Here is a 4626-nt window from a genome sequence, read left to right on the forward strand (position 1 = left end):
CGGGGCTGAGCCCGCCTGCGCGCTGCTTCTCGGCCGCCGCACCTCGGGACCTAAGATGGCGGCCGCCGGGGCGCGTCTCCGCCCTGGAGGCGAGGGGTCCGAGAAAGACTACAGTTCCCAGCATGGAGGGTTTCCCCCTCCCTCCGCCCGCCCGCTGCTGCTGGAAGAGGGGGCGGAGTCTCAACAGAGACTACAGTTCCCAGCATGCTGCGGGGGCCCCAGCCTCCCTGACTGGCCTCCCCTGGGGACTACATCTCCCAGCATGCAGTGCTGCGGATCCATCCGCTGGTCCTTGGCTGTCCGCCTTTGGTCGGTGGTGAAGTTTTCTTCTCTTTTTTTGGGCAGCTGGCCGGTATGGGGATCCGAACCCGTGACCTCGGTGTTACAAGGCTGCGCTCTAGCCAACTGAGCTCCCCTGCCAGCGCACGGTGAGGTTTCCTACCTCCCAACCTCTCCTCGCTGCTGCTGCTGCTGTTAGTTTACGTCAAGCCTGATGAAGCCAACAACATGTGGCAAAGTGATGATCCTAAGTTTTACCAATCCCTCCTCAGGATTTTTTATTTTTATTTTTTTGCAAGGGGATGGCTGGGGAAACAGAGGAAGGGGAGTTAGTGGTACGGGATGAGGTGTAACATTCCATATTGAGGAATCCAGTGAATCCTCAGTATGGAATTTACATTTATGAAACTATCCTGCTGAGATGGGAAGAGAGTAGAACACCCGTAGATTAGCACAACTCTAGGACACACTATGCGCTTTTGCATGTATGCAACAAATATTTCTGTGCCTACCATATGCCAGGCAGTGTTGTAGGCACTGGGGGCTGCAGTGATAAACGCTGGAGGGTAGGGAGAGGACAAATAAAATACCGGTGATGTGTGCTTTGCAGGAAATTTAAATAACGTGAAGTGATTGAGAATAATCCTAGACTGGCTGTGATGAAATGAGTTTTAAGCTGAGATCCGAATGGCAGAAAGCCAGCTCCGCAGATATCAGGGGGACAAGTATTCCAATCAAAGGGAACAGAAGTGCAAAGATTTGAGGCAACAGAGAGTTTTCTGAATTCAAGGAAACAGACGGCTGTGCCTGGAACGTAATGGATAAGGGGTGATGGTATTTGGTAAGTCAGGCAGGTAGGCAAAAGCCAGATCCTGGAGGGGGTTTTGAATTCATAATAGGGTTTGGATTTTAAATGAAGACGTAGGAGGGTTTGGGAGTGAAATGAGTGTGTGTGTGTGTGTGTGTGTGTGTGTGTGTGCATTTAAAAGAGTACTTGGGTTGCTGTATGGAAAATGGATTTTAGAGAGGCAAAGTAGGTGGAAGCGGGGAGATCAGTGTAGTAGATTGTAAAAATAGCCACCAGTTATTCTCAGTCTCCCCAATTTTCTACACCTTCTGGTAGTGTCTCCCCACCCCCCCAATTCTGTGCTGGTCTGTGACTTCCTTTGGCCAATGGGACATTAACAAAAATGAAGCAAGCAGAGGCTTAAAAAGCACTTGTGATTTGGGCCTGCCCTCTTGCTGATCTTGGGGCTCCTGTGACCACCACCATATGAATGAGCTTGGGCTAGCCTGATGGGTGAGGAAGGACCCATGGTCAAGTCATCGCCCAGCTGATGTCCAACCAGCTGTGAAGCATGTCAGGCTCTCCAAGACCATCCTGCCGCAGCCAACCCCATCCTGACCAGATGAACAGCCCAACTTACCCTACAGAATGTGAGAAATAATGTTTTAGGTCACAAGGCTTTGGGGGTGGTCATGTGACAAAGGCCAATTGATTCAGTCAATTAGAAAAGTATTTCAGAAGTATATGCCAGAAGGTGGCTTAAATGCTGCTGATAGTGGGGGAGACTGAGAAATGAGAGTTGAAATATTTTTGGAGGTAGAGTCTATGGCATTTGCTAATGGGTTGGATGTTCAGTTTGTTAGGGAGAGAGGATTCAAGAATAATTTCTGGATTTTTTATTTGTGCAACTGGGCAGATGGTGGTGCCATTTATAAGATATGAAACATTGGGGAAGGAGCAGGTTGGGAGGAGGGAAATAATTATGGTCTGGTCATGCATCCATGAGATGTCAAGTAGGCATTGGGTAAAAACAAACACTGGAGTTGTGGCCATTGTAGATTTTAAATCCCTGGAACTGGTTAAGATGACCTAGAAATATGTGTAGCTAAAAAGAAAGAAGGTGACCAAGGACAAAGCTCTAAAGCTCTAGGGCCCTTTGCCATTTGGGGGTCAAGTAAAGGAAGAGAAGGAACGACAGAGCAGGAGGAAAACTAGAAAGAATCTGATAACACAGAAGTCAAAAGAGTATTGGAATCAGCAATATAGAGATCACTGGCAGCCTTGCCATGAGCAGTCTCAGGGAGGGGTGGGCTTTAAAGAACTGCTAGAATGGTTTGAGAAGCAAATGTCGGGTTAGGAAATGGAGACAACTCTACACTTGGGGCAACAGCTGTATAGAGCTGTGTGGTCAATGGAGGGAGTTTTTTAAAGATGAGAGATACTGAGTCACACTTGTATGTAAAGAGAGAGAAACTGATGATGTAGGAGAGGGGGAGATTTGCAAGGGCAAAGAAAGAAGGGGAGAGATCCAAGGCTCAGGGGAGGGGTTGGCCTTTAGTAGAAGGGATGCTTCATCCACAGTGACAGCATAGATGGCAGGTGCAGGTGCAGGTGCACGGTGATGGCGTGGAAGGACAGGACAGGCAGGCAGGTTAGCAATACTGGGTGTGAGAAACGAGGGTCTTCTTTTCTCATTTACTTTGATTTTCTCAGTGAATTATGAGGCAAGCTTATCATCAGAGATTGAGAGGTGAGGAGCAAGAGATAGAGGGTTTGAAGAGCGAAAAAGATGTGAAATAGGGAAAATAAGCATTCTAGAGAAATACGGTTTGATTGCCTGGTGGTGTTGGACAGTAAATGCTGTGTACTTCGTGGTTGACTGTCCACAGACAGGTTGTGGACAAAGTCCTAAAATTTGCTTTTGGTGTATCAGCTGCTTTGCTTCCTTTGTCACTGGGGCACTCCTTCCCTCCTAACCCAATTGAAAAAATGATTTAATCACATCTGCTAAGTCCTTTTTTCCTGTGAAAGATAGGGAAAAGGCTCTATCCGTTCCCATCTCATTTAGCTACACTCCTCTCAGGGCTCAAGCCTCGACACACTCCCTTTCCCTTTGTGATCTCATCCACCCCCTCTGCTGTGACCATGCATGCACGGCATGCCAAAGAGTCCTCTGTCTCCCTCTCCAACCCTCTTCCCGCTCCCGACTGTTAGGCCAATATAATCTGCGGCCGGTTGGACTTCTACCAGGATGTATTAGTTTCCTGTGGCTGCTGTAACAAATTACCATGAATGTAGTGGTTTAAAACAACACAAATTTATTATCTTACAGTTCTAGAGATCAGAAGTCCCCAAATGGGTCTCCCTCGGCTACAATTAAGGTTTGTATTTCTTAAGGGGAGAATCTGCTTCCTTGCTTTTTCCAGCTTCTAGAGGCTGCCCTCATTCCTTGGCTCACAGGCACATCACTCCACTCTGTTGCCATCATCACTTCTTCTCTGACTTTCCTGCTTTTCCCTCTCATTTATAAAGACCCTTGTGATTAGAGTAGGCCCACCTGGATATTCCAGGATATATCCCATCTCAAGATCCTTAACTTAATCACGTCTGCTAAGTCCTTTTTCCTATGAAAAGTAACATTAACAGGTTCTGGGGATTAGAATGTGATGTCTCTGGGAATTAGAGTAGGCCCACCTGGATATTCCAGGATATATCCCATCTCAAGATCCTTAACTTAATCACGTCTGCTAAATCCTTTTTCCTATGAAAAGTAACATTAACAGGTTCTGGGGATTAGAATGTGATGTCTCTGGGAGGTTGATATTCTGCCTATGGCATGGGATGTCCCATGGTCACGCTGAATTTATCGGGTACAAAATAGAATTCAACTCTGATGATGGAATGAGTTGTATTGCTCATCTAATTCAGGTATTGGCCCATCAGTAACAGAAATCATCATTCATTCAGTCACTGAACAAGTACCAAATGAGTACCTTTTGTGTGTCACCAGTTCAGCCGTGATGAAACAGACATGAAACCTACCCTCTTGAAGCTTACAATCCAGTGAAAGACAGAAAAATATATATATATATTCACTCATAAATTTATAATTTCAATGAACAGAGACAAGCAGTAGTGAAACATTACTGGAGGATTTATTTGGGGTGGTTATCAGGAGACAGAATAACAAGGAAAATTTAATATAAAGAATTGTAAATTGGGGGTTGGAGGCCCCAAAAGACAAAAAGGAACACTAAGGTATCAGAGAGCCAGAAGCAGCTAGCACCCCAAGACCTGGGGCAACAAAGAAAAAAGTTTGGAATTTACACATTTTTGAAGCTTGGAGGAGAGCCCTATTGAGCTGGAATTCAAAACTCTGAATAGGGCAACTGCTGGTATTTCTGAAGGGGGACAATGACTCTGGTCCTGGAAAGTTTTAAAAACTTCAGGCTAGAAATCAGCCACTGCTACTGAAATCAACTCTGCTGCTGGGGAGAAGAGGCCTGGCTAAATTCGTGCTGGCAGGGAGGTAGAAAAAGGAAGTCCTTTGATGGAGTTTG

Source organism: Galeopterus variegatus, unplaced genomic scaffold, assembly GCF_000696425.1.
Source record: "Galeopterus variegatus unplaced genomic scaffold, G_variegatus-3.0.2 Scaffold6808, whole genome shotgun sequence".
NCBI classification, from domain to species: domain Eukaryota; kingdom Metazoa; phylum Chordata; class Mammalia; order Dermoptera; family Cynocephalidae; genus Galeopterus; species Galeopterus variegatus.